This window comes from Eumetopias jubatus, unplaced genomic scaffold, assembly GCF_037043125.1.
Source record: "Eumetopias jubatus isolate StellerSeaLion01/CBP00866 unplaced genomic scaffold, mEumJub1_p1.0 scaffold_2, whole genome shotgun sequence".
Classification (NCBI taxonomy): domain Eukaryota; kingdom Metazoa; phylum Chordata; class Mammalia; order Carnivora; family Otariidae; genus Eumetopias; species Eumetopias jubatus.
The window spans coordinates 60,228,435-60,245,143 of record NW_028274808.1 but is presented as its reverse complement, the minus strand read 5'-3'; the positions used below and the strand labels follow the sequence as shown (position 1 = coordinate 60,245,143).

General features: G+C 36.2%; 1 pseudogene; it reads left to right on the top strand.

The window, feature by feature from the left end:
• The first annotated feature begins 15,305 nt into the window (after positions 1–15,305).
• On the top strand, positions 15,306–15,797 carry LOC114210195 (S-phase kinase-associated protein 1 pseudogene; annotated as a pseudogene).
• Positions 15,798–16,709: the final 912 nt, after the last annotated feature.

The window sequence follows — 16,709 nt, the reverse complement described above, 5'->3', positions numbered from 1 at the left end:
AGAGAGAGAAGCAGACTCTGCTGAGCAAGGAGGCCGATGCAGGGCTCGATCCCAGTCATGTCCTGAGCCAAAAGCAGATGCTTAACCAACTGAGCCACCCAGATGCCCCTAAATTCAACATTTCTATTTTTTTATTTAAAGATTTTTATTTATTTATTTGTCAGAGAGAGGGGAGGGGAGACAGAGAGAGAGCACAAGCAGGGGGAGTGCCAGGCAGAGGGAGAAGTAGGCTCCCACTGAGCAAGGAGCCCAATGTGGGACTCATCCCAGGTCCCTGGGATCATGACCTGAGCAGAAAGCAGACGCTCAGCAGACTGAGCCACCCAGGTGTCCCTCAACATTTCTAAATCCACGCTCCCAATCCTCTCATGCCTTAGATTCTTTACCAGATAAATCTATCTTCTATTATCAGAAAGAGGATAAAATACTAAATTCCATTTAATTTTCTTAGAATTTCTAATGTCAAATAAGTAAAATAAAAACTCATTTATAAGCAAACATAAGAAAGAAAAGCAGGGAAAAAATCTCCAAGGAGACAAACATGTATCAGGCTAAGAAAAGCAAAACAATTTTTAAAAATTAGGTAAAATATATAGAAACTACCTATAATATTTCAGTTACCTCTACTGGAATCCTCTTTTCACTGGGTAGTTTGAGTTACAATGACTTTTGAAGAGATTGATTCTAATAATTTCCCATAAAATTGTTCACATGTCTGATTCTTTTGCACAAAATCAAGAATGTGTGGGTCTCTAGATTTTTCTGAAATAGAAAGACAAAATATAAAAAGTACTTAAAATCTATATGTGGATATAATGTCTTCACTACCCCACACGAAATCACCCATGCATTTTTTTATTATCATCATCATCATCATTATAACTCCAAAACAGTAATTTAGTCTACCTTTGCTAATGAAGTCAGATTATAACATGCTAAAAAATAATTCTTTATCTAAGGAATGGAGAGGTCTGCTCTGCTAAAGTCTCACTCCAAGAATACCAGGACATGCAAGTTTGCTGAGCTGAAGGAAAAGATAGATCGTCATTCTGGAAAAAAGCTGGAAGATGGTCCCAAGTTCTTGAAATCTGGTGATGCTGCCATCATTGATATGGTTCTTGGCAAGCTTATGTGTGTTGACAGCTTCACTGACTATCCTCTGGGCCATTTTTGCTGTTCATGATATGAGACAGACAGTTGCTGTGGGTGTCATCAAAGCAGTAGACAAGAAGGCAGCTGGAACTGGCAAGGTCACCAAGTCTGCCCAGAAAGCTAAGAAGGCTAAATAAATATTATCCCCAGTACCTGCCACCCCAGTCTAATCAGTGGTGGAAGAATAATCTCAGAACTGTTTGTGTCAATTGGTCATTTAAGTTAATAGTAAAAAACTGGTTAATGATAACAATGCATCATAAAACCTTCAGAAGGAAAGGAGAATGTTTTGTGGTCCATTTGGTTTTTGTATGTGTGTGGCAGTTTTATTAGTTTTTAAAATCAGCACTTTTTAATGGAAACAACTTGACCAAAAATCTGTCACAGAATTTTGAGATCCATTAAAATAAAAGTTTAATGAGAAAAAAAAAAAAAGAATACCTGGACATTACCTCTATCATTTGGCAGGAGAAGCAGCAGGTGGGGGCAGAATTAAATAATTTACCCATTTAACAGAAATCAATAAACTAAGACCCACAGGTCAGATTTCAAAAACACTTATTGTGGGGTTTTTTTTCACCCTCTTTGGCTTCCCAGCTAAGCATGTTTTATACATTTTTAAATGGTTACATCTTAGATGGTTATATAAGTACCTATATCATGGTCTCAATTCTGTCTCTTGGCCTGCAAAGCCTAAAATACTATAACTACCTTGCCCTTAGAAAAGTTTGTCAACCCTTAATCTAGAATATTCTGACTATCAGCACTCCCAAAAAGAAAAACCACTACTCTGGACACAGCCAAAGGTTTAGGAGCTTACAGCTAAGAGAAGCTACTAGCAATTATCTTTCACCATGTAGAAATTGAAATGGCGCAGAAAATCCCAGCAAGCAAGATTAAACTCACTCTAAACCTAAGAAACACTTTTTACAAACAAAAGATACAAATGAGCTCGAGGTGTTTTGTTTTGTTTTTTTCTGTACCTATATGACCACAAATCAAAACTTTTAAGAAATAGATCATATAAAATCTTGATAGCTAGTTATATAAGTATGTATTTATATATTCAGTTGGCGTGCTTACTATATATATTTCTAGATTTTTCTGGAAAGAGGTTGTTTCAGTCCTGAGGAAGGTGGGAATAAACATGGGGTTGGAGAAAGACACACTAAAGATAAAGAATAAACTAGAAAGAAAAGATTCCCTGACCTATTTTTCTAAAGGCCTATTTTTAATGGCTTCATGGGCTTCTTTTTTACAGTTTAAGTCCCTCCTCATTATTGAGTTTCTGTGGGCACAATGATGCTGATATTTATCAGCACCCAATCAACCAGACAACTGTTAGCATGAAAAGAGCTGAAATGTCTAGGAAGGCTATGGTTGTATCAACATATTTACTTCTGGGAATAGAGAGACTCCTAAAAGCATAAATTATCTTTCCTGCTTATAACAACATCTGATATTTTTAGTGGAAATACCATGTATGTGTACTTCCTAATAAGATGAACACCTCTCTATTTGAAATAATAGATAGATCGTCATGCATACATACTTACACATGCACACTAGGCAATACAGTGTGATTTTTTCCAGATTGTATACTTTCCGAAGTACTTCTATTATATATACACTAATCTCATTCAAAATATAATTTTTATTTGTCATATAATACTTTTTCACTGTTCAATGAAGAGCTGAAAAGGCAATTCATTTAAGCTCAATTTTATTTTTTTTTAATGGGAGAACATGTATCACTTTATTTTTTTTTAATTTTTATTGTTATGTTAATCACCATATATTACATCATTTGTTTTGGTGTAGTGTTCCATGATTCATTGTTTGTTCATAACACCCAGTGCTCCGAGCAGAATGTGCCCTCTTTAATACCCATCGCCAGGCTAACCCATCCCCCTACCCTCCTCCCCTCTAGAAACCTCAGTTTGTTTTTCAGAGTCCATCATCTCTCCTGGTTCGTCTCCCCCTCTGACTTACTCCCCTTCATTCTTCCTCTCCTGCTATCTTCTTCTTTTTCTTTTTTCTTAAAATATGTTGCGTTATTTGTTTCAGAAGTACAGATCTGTGATTCAACAGTCTTACACAATTCACAGCGCTCACCGTAGCACATACCCTCCCCAATGTCTATCACCCAGCCACCCCATCCCTCCCACCCCTGACCACTCCAGCAACCCTCAGTTTGTTCCTGAGATTAAGAATTCCTCATATCAGTGAGGTCATATGATACATGTCTTTCTCTGATTGACTTATTTCACTAAGCATAACACCCTCCAGTTCCATCCACATCGTTGCAAATGGCAAAATCTCATTCCTTTTGATGGCTGCATAATATTCCATTGTGTATATATACCACATCTTCTTTATCCATTCATCTGTCGATGGACATCTTGGCTCTTTCCACAGTTTGGCTATTGTGGACATTGCTGCTATAAACATTGGGGTGCACGTACCCCTTTGGGTCCCTACATTTGTATCTTTGGGGTAAATACCCAGTAGTGCAATTGCTAGATCGAATGGTAGCTCTAATTTCAACTGTTTGAGGAACCTCCATACTGTTTTCCAGAGGGGTTGCACCAGCTTGCATTCCCACCAACAGTGTAGGAGGGTTCCCCTTTCTCCACATCCCCGCCAACATCTGTCGTTCCCTCACTTGTTAATTTTAGCCATTCTGACTGGTGTGAGGTGGTATCTCATTGAGGTTTTGATTTGGATTTCCCTGATGCCGAGCGATGTTGAGCACTTTTTCATGTGCCTGTTGGCCATTTGGATGTCTTCTTTGGAAAAATGTCTGTTCATGTCTTCTGCCCGTTTCTTGATTGGATTATTTGTTCTTTGGGTGTTGAGTTTGATTAAGCTCAATTTTAATATGGTCACAGAACTTACCATCAAAAAGACACAGTCAGTCATTGTCATAGTCATCACTAAGGGGCCTGTGAACAAGCCAGTTCAAAAGTCCATCACATTCCTTTTGTATAACCAGTGGAGTAAAAACTGGATCACCACAAAAGATGTATGTATGTAATACATATATATATTATTAACTCTATTAACTCTAACCCATTTCTCTAACAGTCCCATCAGTATTAAGGATTTATGAAACTATATATAGGTGGAGTATTTTTATTATAAGTTTAAAACTATACAGACTTTTACCTGGTAATGTTCAAATCATATTGATACATTAGATATTATATTCACTTCAATATATTATATATTATAGTCACATTATTGTATCTAATTTGCTCTATCCAGATATGATATAATACACAGACATTCTGATGAGACATTCATTCCACAAGTTTAGAGTTTACAGCACTGAATTTGGCACTTTGTTAACTCTATCTCTTAAGAAAAGGCAAATCCTTCATCATGTCTCTGATAAACTTAACTATAGCAGACATCATGGAATAAAACCCAAATCAGGCATCTTTTCCAAGAAGATCTCTGAAAACAAATATAAAATTAAATTGGGAGGAAATACACAACTATCCTATAAGAATTTTGAATGTTATTTTCAAATCTCACAAACACAATATTTTACATGAATTTGATTTATGTTCACCAAGTTAGCTCTTCCCAATGATGTATTACTTACACCAAAAATTTTGGAGCAAGGCAGAATATAAAGAAATAATATAAAGCCATACAAATAGTATGTAGATGGTAGCAAATGGATCAACAGATGGAAAAACACATAGGTTTTTCACTTCCAAATGCTTATTGTTTTTATTATTTCCTATGTCAAGAAATAATAGCACTTGAAAAGAGTTGCTCAGAAGTGACCCATACACAGGCCTCCAAGAAAGTAAAATGACAAAATAAATTGGAAAAATTAATAATCAAATTGCTTTATCCATCATAGAATAATCTTCAGGGCCTCTTCGAATTTTTAGTTTCACATTTCCTATATATGGCTTACATGCTGAATATGATAATGGACTAACGGATTTTTTCTACATATCAAAATTATAAAGAAAAATTATAATCTTTCTCCTCCCTCATTCTTAAAATTCTGGACAATACCCTTCTATCAACACATCTAAAATTTCCACTTGCTTTTCTCTTACATCTCTGACATTCCTTTGGGACCATTTACTTCTCTCTGAATTACAATCTATACAAACACTTTTAATGAGGGGGTGATGCTCATTAACTCAGTTATTGTGTGTCTGAAAATATCTACATTATCTCATCTTCTTAAATCGGACTTTTCCTGAGTACACTATCTGCCAATAACTGACTTTTGTTTCATTACTTAAAAAACATGACTTCATTATCTTCTTGCTTCTATTGTTGCTGTTAGGTCAACCAACAATCTAACTTTCATCCCTTTATAGGTAAATGTTTTCTGATTCTTTGAAGAACTTTATGTTTTGCTGCTGTTGCACAATGATATGTCTTATTATATGTCTGTATGTTTGCATATTTAATGTGAGATTGACTAAGCATCTTGAATTCAAATATTCATGTCTTCCATTAATTTGAAAAAACTTCCAGTCATTATCTTTTTTAATATTGCTTACCCCAATACTGCCTCTATCTTCTGCTTCTGAAACTCCAATCAGACATGTGACTGACTCTAGGTATCCAAAGACTTAGGGATATTAGAATGTTAGAATTGATTTATCACATAAGATCTGCTCACCCTTCCATGAGGATGCAGAGGACACAACTTTCATCCCAACTGAGAAATAAAATTGTGAGGGGAGCCCCAGGTATTTTAAATAGCTACAGTTATTCTTCTCTGTAGGTCAGAAATTACAATGGAAAATGCTAACTGGGACTAGAATCCCTAAATGGAATGAGGATAATTGTATCCTGGATGGCAGGGGCTTATTGGCAGCATTTAATCACCACAGACAAGGTAGTCATGGGTACCAAAATAGACAGTGGAGTCAAAGCAGTAATCTGAATAGTCTTATTCACAGAAACCTATGACATAGCTAGTTGATCATGGTGTTCCTGAAAAAGATGAGCAGTCTACTAAATTCTAAATTGATCTATGTAAGTTTCACCAGTTTCAGGATGCAACTTGGAACAGACTCAGCAACTGGCAGAATACCCCCCATTGGTTCCCTGACCTGTGGAATAAAGGCTATTATGAAGTCACTAAAAATGCCTATACTTAGAAAAACTGTAAACCAAAAACAATTCCACATTCCTACAGAGATTGCAGAGATGAGTGCCACCATCAAAGACTTAAAGATGCAGGGTGGTGATTTTCATCACATTCCCATTCAACTTGACTATTTTGCCTATACAGAAAACAAATGGATTTTGAAGACTGATACTGCCTTACCATAAGTTTATTCACGTGGTGACTTTGAATGCAGCTGCTGTTCCAGATGTGGCTTCACTACTTAAACTAATACATCCTTTGGTAACAATATGCACCTATTGATCTGGCAAGTGATTTTTTTCTCAATCTTGTTAATAAAGACCACCAAAAGCAGTTTGCTTTCAGCTGGCAAAGCAACAATACTCCTTCACTGTCCTACCTCAGGGGCATATCAACCCTCCAGTTCTATGCCATAATTTACTCCCTAAGGAATTTGATCACTTTTCTACAAGACTTCATACTGCTCCATTTCATTGATGCTATTACGCAGACTTGACCTAATGAGTAAGAAGTAGAAACTATTTGACATATTGATAAGCTGTTTGCATGTCAAGAGTGGGAGATAAATCCAACAAAAATCTAGGGACTTTCCATCTCAGTGAAATTTCTGTGTCCAACGATGCAGGGGATATCAAGATGTCCTTTCTAAGACAAAAGATAAGTTGTTGCATCTAGCCCCTGCTACAACCCAAAAAAGAGGCACAATGCCTACTGAGCCTCTCTGGATTTGGGAGGCCACATATTCTTCATTTATGTGTGCTACAGTGGTTCATTTATCAGGTGACCTGCAAAGCTGCTAGCTCTGATTGGGGTCCAGAATAAGAAAAGGCTCTGAAACATGTCCAAACTGCTATGCAAGCTGCTCTAACACTGAGACCATATGGTCCAATAGATCTGATGGCACGTGAAATGTCAGTGGGAGATACAGACGCTGTTTAAAGCCTTCAGCAGGTCTCTGTAGGTAAATCACAGCACAGAACCTTAATATTTTGGAAGAAAGATTTGCTACTACACCTTACTAAAGATTAAGTACTTAACTATGGGCCACCAAGTTACCATACAACTTGAGTTTCCCATCATGAACTAGCTGACCCATGAAGCCACAAAACTGAGCATGCACAGCAGCACTTCATCAAACTGAAGTGATATATACAAGATTAAGCTACAAAAGGACCCGAAGGTACAAGTAAAATACATGAAAAATTGGCTGAAATGGCCGCTAAGAAAGCCCCTACTCCTGTTACATTTACTTCTCCCTGCCAGCCTGCAACAATGACCACATGGGACATTCCCTACAACAAGTTGGCTGAGGAAGACAGAAATCAGGTTTGGTTTAGAAATGGTCCTGCACAGTAAGCAGGCACTACCTTAAAGTGAACAGCTATAGCACCAAAGCCCCTTTCTGAAACATTCCTGAAGGATAGTCGTGAAGGGAAATTCTCCCATTTGGCAAAACTCTGAGCAGTACATCTGGTTGTGCATTATGCTTAGAAAGAAAAATGGCTAGGAGGTACAAATCTATAAATTTTGGCCAAATGGCCAGGGAATCTCATGTGAATGTTCACCAAGAGGTGACCTCAGCAGAGGAGGATTTTAAAAATCAGGTAGATAGAATGACCCATTTTGTGGATCCTAGTCAGCGTCTTTCTTTTGCTACTTCTGTCATTGCCCAATGAGCTCATTAACAAAGCAGCCATGCTGACAGAGATGGAGGTTATATATAAACTCAGCAACATGGACTTCTACTAACCACAGCCACTTGGCTATAGCCACTGCTAAATGCCCTATCTTCCAAAAGGAGAGACCAACACTGTGTCTCTGAAATGACATCATTCCCTGATGGCAGGTAGCTGATTGCACTGAACTGCTTCCATCATGGAAGTGGAAATTCTGTTCTCACTGGAACAGACACTTACTCTGGATATAGATTTACACTCCCTGCATATAAAACTTTTTCCAAAACTACCATCCTTAGACCTACAAAATTTTTTATCCACCATTCTGGTACTTGACAGCATTGCTTCTGATCAAGGAACTCACTTTGCGGCAAATGAAGTGCAGCAATAAACCCATACTCATGGAATTCATTGGTCTTAGTGTGTTCTCCATCATCCTGAGGCAGTTGGTTCAATAAAATGGTCAAATAGTCTTTTGAAACTCAGCTACAGCACCAGCTAGGTAACAATACCCTTCAAGTCTAGGGCAAGGTTCTGCAGGAAGCTGTATATGCTCCAAATCAGTGTCCAATATATGGTACTATTCTCCCATAAACAGGATTCACAAATTCAGAATTGAAGGAGTGGAAAGAGAATAGCTCCACTAACTATTACCCCTAGTGATCCCCTAGCAAAACTTTTGCTTCCTATTGTGGCAGCCCTGTGCTCTGTTTGTCTAGAGGTTTCAGTTCCAAAGAGAGGAATACTTCTACCAGGAGAGACACAATGATTCCATTGACCTTGAAATTAAGACTGCTATCTTGCCATTTTGGGTTCCTAATGCCTCTGAATCAACTGACAAAGAAGGAATTTATTGTGCTGGGTGCTGCAACTGATCCTTATTACAAAGGGAAAATTGGACTGCTACTACACAATAGAGGTAATAAAGAGTATGTGTGGAATATAAGAAACCCCTTAGAGTATCTCCTAATGCTACCACGCCATGTGATTAAAGTCAGTGGAAAACTCAAGACAGGTCTCTAATAATTCAAGCCCTTAGGGAATAAAGGTTTGGATTACCCCATGTTGTAGATTGACTTGTGTTCTCCAAAAAGACCTGTTAAGTCCTAACCCCTAGTACTTGTGAACATGATGTTATTTTGAAATAGGGTCTTTGCAGATATAATCAAGTTAAGATGAGGTCAATCTGGATTAGAGTGGGCCCTAATCCAATGAGTATTGTCCTTTTAAGGAGAGAGAAATTTGAACACAGACACAGAGGAAACACAAAGAGAAAAAATACCATGTGGATATGGAGGCAAAGACTGGAGTGATACATCTATAAACCAAGAAAAGCCAAGGATGCTAACAATAACCAGAAGCTAAGAGAAAGGTATAGAACATTTTTACTTCAGAGACTTCAGAAGGAACCAAACCTGCAGGTGCTTTGGTTTCAGACTTTTTCCTCCAGAACTGTAGAAAATAAACTCCTCTTGATTTAAGCCACCAAGTCTGTGGTATTTTGTTATAGCAGCCCTAGGAAACCAATACCTCCCACTGGGCAAAGAATCTTGACCAGCTAAAGCACCTGCTGTGGCCAAAGGGAACATGGATTAGGCAGTGGAAGAAGGTAGTCTATCACCTATAATCATGTGACCAGTTACAGAAATGAGGAGTGTATAGTTATAAGTATTTCTTCCATATTTTGTTATGAATATGTATATATATTAAGCAAATATATATTTTTATTTTCTTATTGGTCTACATATGCTGTATTAATAATTATTAACTTTGTATCACAGTTATTAAGTTGTAGGATATCAAAGCAGAACAGTAAAAATCCATTTACTACTATTAAACTTATTTCCTTTTCTAAACCTACCTATAATAGGTTCCATAAAAAAAGATGGAAAATATTGAATGAAGTCATTTTGAGAATTAAAAAACTAAGACAAACAAGAGGAATTATTAATGTTAATTAACTCCTTAAAAAACTTTTTGTTTCTGTCTATGCTTTGTATAATATATGCATGAAGTCTGAGAATATCAGATTCTTGCCCCAATGAAAGCATAAACTAGACTCCCATTCCCCAAGAACGTATGATTAAGAAGTTACAAAAGGACTGTTGATCATTCTGGCCTGCTTCTGAAACTATCAGAAAATATGGATAATGCTTTCCCAAGAATGATTTCCAGTCTAGTGATAAGCACCTAAAAAATTCTGAACACCAATGTTAGTATTGTGTTGAAGATGGAGAATTAAAGCAGTTCTCAATGAAAGTTCAGGAAAATCAAAATATGCACAGTCTCATGTGGTGAGGAAAATAAGTACATTATTTTGAAATCATCATTTAGTGGTTGTTAATTTTGTTAGTTGGAGAACAAGGGGATATACGATCAAACCAAATGTGGCCGAATTGTTTTACTCTGAATTCTAGATAAGGTCTAGGCTTCAATCCTTAAGTATCAGTTCACAAGTGTATGTCATAGGTCAAAACTTGGACTTAAATCAAGTGTCTTCTATATTTAAGCAGGCACATACTACTTAAAGTACCCATCAATTTCACTTCTCACTTTCCAATTCTTTCACTCTCCAAATTCAAAAGATGATAAAAGTAGCAAGTGGATGAATATATTTTATCACAACTGGGAGGCTAATGTGGATTACTATCAATAAATAAATAAAATGTAATGTTCCAGGTAATGTGTCTCACCCTTAAAGAATATAAGTCTTTAATCAGCAGATCAAAATTGCCATTTTTAAGTGAAGTAGTCTAGATTGTCAACCACAGAAGAAATCTTTCTTTTCTGCATCAATGAAAACATTGCTTACACCTTCAAATAATGTTAAAACAAACCAATTGAAAAAAAAAACCCTATAAATAAAAATTGAACAAATATACACCAGAATTTTTTTTCTTTTTTTTATTTAAGTAAGCTCTATGCCACAGTGTGGGGCTTGAACTCACAACCCTGAGATCAAGAGTCATATACTTTCCCAACTGAGCCAACCAGGCGTCCCTACACCAGAATTCTTAAGAATAAAATAACAGTTGCTTCTGGGGAGTAGGATAAGAGAAATTCTGTATTTGGATTGAGATTTGCTAAAACTAGAATCCATTCAACTTGTAATTTAAAAAGCTATATATATATATATTACCTGATCGGGGATATTTAACATAAAACAAATAACAAGAAGCCTAGTACTTCAGTTGAATTTTCCATTCTACTGAGTTGTAAATAAAACTCCTGCTAAGTTTTAAAGTCTAAAGTGCCTCCTAGAATTTAAGGGTAGGTGGCTAGAGAGCAAAAAGGCTATCGATAAAATTTCCCTCCTTTCTCATTTTCCCGAAAGTTCTCAAAATAAACATCCATCATAACAATTAAAATTATATATGTTAATGTATATAAAACATATGTACTATATACTATATATGTAAACACTGATGCATACCTATTATTTCCAAAATAACAAAACTAAAATACCACATTCTTTTTTTTTTTAAGATTTTTTTTTTAAGTAATCTTTACACCCAACATGGGGCTTGAACTTACAACCACGAGATCAAGTCACATGCTCTACTGGCTGAGCTAGCCAGATGCCCCAAAATACCACATTCTAAATCTTTATAATGAAACCAAATATTAGCATATTCTTTAAAAAAAATAATTTTAGCTATCAACCACTTTGACTTAATGACACTTCCAGAACATGTTATCTAAGAACTGAAGAATACATAATCTTTTCAAGAATACATGATACATGGGGCACCTGCGTGGCTCAGTCAGACTCTTGATCTCAGCTCAAGTCTTAATCCCAGGGTCGTGAGTTCAAGCCCCGCATTGGGCACCACACTCGGAATGGAGCTTACATTAAAAAAAAAAAAAAAAAAGATGGTACATTCACCAAAACATGCCATGTATTAGGCCATTAAAAAAATCCTAATATTTTTTCAAAGATTTTATTTATTTATTTATTTATTTTTATTTATTTATTATTTTAAAGAAAGAGAGTGTGTGTGTGCACAGAAGTGGAGGTGGGGACAGAGAGGGAAGGAGGAAGAGGGAAAGAATCTCAAGCAGACTCCACTGAGCACAGAGCCCAATGTGGGGCTCGATCCCATTACCCTGAGATCATGACCTGAGGTGAAACTAAGAGTCGGGTGCTTAACTGACAGACCCACCCCGGCACCCCCATAAGTCCTAATATTTTTAAATAACTGAAATTATACAGAAATATTTTTTCTACCCACAATGGAATTACATTAGATATAATAACAATAACACACCTAGAAAAAAAGTATAAATTAAAATAACACACTTCTAAATAATTCATTGACAAGGAAAAATCACAAGAGATATTACAAAATATTTCTAATTAAATAGTAAAGAAAAAAACAATAGGTGCAAATTTGTGGTGTGCAGCTAAAGCAGTGCTTAGAAAGAAATTTTAAATATTCATAATAGAAAAGAAGACAGGTCTTGACTTAAGTTTCCAATCTAATAAGGTAGGAGGAAAAAAGAGTAAAGAAACTCCAACAGAAAGAAATAATAAAGGTAAGAGAGAAAATCAATAAAACTTTTCAAAAACCAGACAAACAATAGCGAAAGTAACAAAGGCAAAGCTGGGTCTTTGAAGACATCAACAAAATTAACAAACCTCTAAGTAAATAAATCAACAAGAGAGAAGTCACAAATTAGTAATACAAAGAATGATGGGGCACCTGGGTGGCTCAGTTGGTTAAGCCTCTGCCTTCAGCTCAGGTCATGATCCCAGGGTCCTGGGATTGAGCCCTGCATTGGGCTCCCTGCTCAGTGGGGAGCCTTCTTTTCCCTCTCCCTCTGCCCCCCGGCTCATGCTCTCTCTCTCTCAATCAAATAAATAAATAAAATCTTTAAAAAAAATGCTGAAAAAGGGAAGATCACTAAAATCCTCAGACACTAAAAGGAAAATATGACTATATTGTAAACCAATTTTGTGCCAAAATAATAGACAATTTAGATAAGATGAACAAATTTCTTGACATATACAATTAGCAAAATGGACACAAGGTGAAAAAGAAAGTTTAAAGGGCCCTGAATCTATTAAAGAAATTGAATTTGTTATCAAAAATCTTCACACAAAGAAAATTCCAAGCCCAGATGGATTCACAGGAAATTTTGTCAAATTTATCTTTGGAGAAAATAATATCAATGTTACAAAGACTCTTTAGGAAAACAGAAAAGGAGGAATGACTTCCCAATGTATTTTACTAGCTCAACATGATGCTGCTACCAAAACCAAACAAAGACACTATAAAAAAAGAAAATTACAGATCAATATCCCTCATGAATATATTAAAAAAATATTAGGGGGCACCTGGGTGGCTCAGTTGGTTAAGCGACCAGTTCTTGATTTGGGCTCAGGTCATGATCTCAAAGTTGTAAGATCGGGCCCCACATCAGGTAGGCATGGAGCCTGCTTAAGATTCTCTCTCATCCTCTCCCTCTGTCCCTCCCTCCCCTCTAAAATATATATATATATATTAACAAAATATTAGGAACCCTAATATTAACAAATTAGGAAATCAAATCTTAAGCCATTATAAAAAATTCATGAACATATATACATATTAATATTAACAAAATAATGGGAATTCTAAAATTAACACAATATTAGGAAATCAAATTCAGCCACGTATTTAAAAAAAAAAAAAGAATGTCATAACCAAGTAGGATTTTCTCAGGAATAAAAGGTTAAATCAATACTCAAAAATCAGTCAATGTAATTCACCAATTAAAAAATAATAATAAAGGAAGAAAAACAATAATTTCAGTACATATAGAAAAATCATTTGAAAAAATTTAACACTTGTTTATGAAAAAATTCTCAGAAACCTAGCAATAGAAAAGGATTTCCTCAATCTGATAAATGATATCTACAAAATAACTACAGGTAACACAATACCTAATGGAGAAATAATGAATGCTTTCCCTTTAACATCAAGAATGAAGGGGCACCTGGGTGGCTCAGATGTTTGGGCATCTGCCTTCGGCTCAGGTCACGATCCCGGCGTCCTGGGATCAAGCCCCACATGGGGCCCCCACTTGGCAGGGAGTCTGCTTCTCCCTCTCCTTCTAACGTTCCCCCTGCTTGTGCTCTCTCGCCCTCTCTGTTAAAGAAAATCTTAAAAAAAAAAAAAAAGAATGAAGTAAAAACGCCTACTCATTCTATGTCAGTCTTTTGGAGGTGCCAGCAAGTGGAATAAGGTAAAAAAAAAAGGAATAAAAGCATAAAATCAAAAAAGAAAAAATAAGAATGTATTTGTTCACTGAAGACATGTAGAAAATCCTAAAGAATGTACAAATGAGTGACTAAAATTAATAAAGTGGATTAACAAAATTGCAGATGAGGTCAATAAACAAAAATCAACTATATTTCTACATATTAACAGCAAAAAAAGGAAAATTATTTTTAGAAATTTAATAGATAATAACATCAAGAACATTATTTATAAATACATTTAACCAAAGATGTGCAAGATCTCCATACTAAAAACTGCAAAACAATGAGGAAAATGAGAGAAGATCTAATAAGTGGAGATGTATAACATGTTCATGAATTGAGAGGCTCTATATTGATCTAAGATTTAATGAATATCAATTATAATCCCATCAAACTTTCTTAAAAATAGAAAATGGCATTTGATTCTAAAATTCATGTGAAAGTACACAGATATTAAAATAGCCACACCTGAACAAAGGAGTACAAAGCTGATCTCAAAACTCAGTATAAAGTTACATTGATTAGGACACTGTAGTACTAGTAAAAATGTAATATCAAATCTTTTGTTGAAACAGAGTAGGGAGACCAGAAATGGACTCACACATGTAGGTATTTGATTTTTAACGAAGAAACCAAAGAAATCCACTGAAGGGAGAACAGTGGTTCCAGCTGATGCTGGAATAACTCAACCTCAATCTCTAACTGAAACCACATTCAAAAAACAAATTAATTCGAAACATATCACAGATTCAAATGCAAAGCTAAAACTATATATGTCTAGAACCAAATATAAAAGAATATCATTATGATTAAGAAATAAGCAATGATTTCTTAAGCAGGATACAGGAACAATAACTATTAAAGAATGACAAATCAGATTTTATCAAAATAAAGATGTCTGATCATCTGAAGATAGCATTAATAAAATGAAGTGGCAAACCACAGCCTGGGCTATATGTGCAACAAAAAAGGGACTGTATCCAGAATATATTAAGAACTACTCCAGTAGTGGCCTTGTTCTCCGCCTTTCTTTTCTCGTATCTGGGGCCGCTCTGTTCTTGTCAGCCTACAGCCCGCAGTCTGCCTGAGACCAAGCACCATGCCTTCAATTAAATTGCAGAGTTCTGATGGAGAGATATTTGAGGTTGATGTTGAAATTGCCAAACAGTCTGTGACTATCAAGACCATGTTGGAAGATTTGGGAGTGGATGATGAAGGAGATGATGACCCAGTTCCTCTACCAAATGTTAACACAGCAGTATTTAAAAAGGTCATTCAGTGGTGCACCCACCACAAGGATGACCCCCCTCCTCCCAAGGATGATGAGAACAAAGAAAAGCAGACAGATGATATCCCTGTTTGGGACCAAGAATTCCTGAAAGTTGACCAAGGAACACTTTTTCAACTTATTTTGGCTGCGAACTACTTAGACATCAAAGGTTTGCTTGATGTTACATGCAAGACTGTTGCCAATATGATCAAGGGGAAAATTCCTGAGGAGATCCGCAAGATCTTCAATATCAAAAATGACTTTACTGAAGAAGAGGAAGCCCAGGTATGCAAAGAGAACCAGTGATGTGAAGAGAAGTGAAATGTTATGCCTGACACTGTAACACTGTAAGGATTGTTCCAAATACTAGTAGCACTGCTCTGTTTATAATTATTAATATTAGACAAACAGTAGACAAATGGCAGCAGCAAATCAGTTGTTTAAGCAGAATATTGTCCTCCTTGCATGTGTAGTTTGAGTACAGATTCCAAACTTATGGCTGAGTTTCATCTAGTATGATCAAATTTTCTTTTTTCTTTGCTCTAAGTAAACCTGAACGGTGGGTTCTCTGTAAAAAAAAAAAAAAAAAAGAACTACTCCTAAATTCCCAATAATAAAAATATAAGGTATTCAAAATGCATGAGCTTTACAGAGAAGCAAATCAACCACTATAGTACAATACATTGAACACTCTGACAGAATTAGCACAAAAAGTTACAGGAGCATCGAGCAGAAGTGTCATCATCACACTAGAAGCATGGGGCAGGGGCAGGTTTGGGACGCTAATTTTTAAAGGGAAAGTTGCAATGATGAGGGAAAGCTTCAAGAAAGTACTGGGAAGTTGGGGGAAGTTAGGGAATACCATAAAGGAAGAAGTTGTTGGTATTCTCTTGGCCTAATTACCACTGAGGTTTTTTTACCATGGCGTATCAAGTGACTATATGCAATGAGAGACACCCATCAAAGGCTGAATGTCATCAGATGTCCTAAATCACAGGCAGGCACTACAGTATCCACTGAATGATGGAAATGAAACATTAAAGATCATGGTCAGACATACCTAATGGGCATAAGTGGGTTACACAAACAGATACCACGTGTCACCCCTGTTGTTCTGATGCCTCTCTCTCAGCTCACACCTCTGGCCTCATATGGGGTCCCCTACTCCTAGTGGACAGAGGAGAAGGAAAAAAGCCTGAGCCTACTTCTTGGTTTGTCAGCTCAGTATGTTGT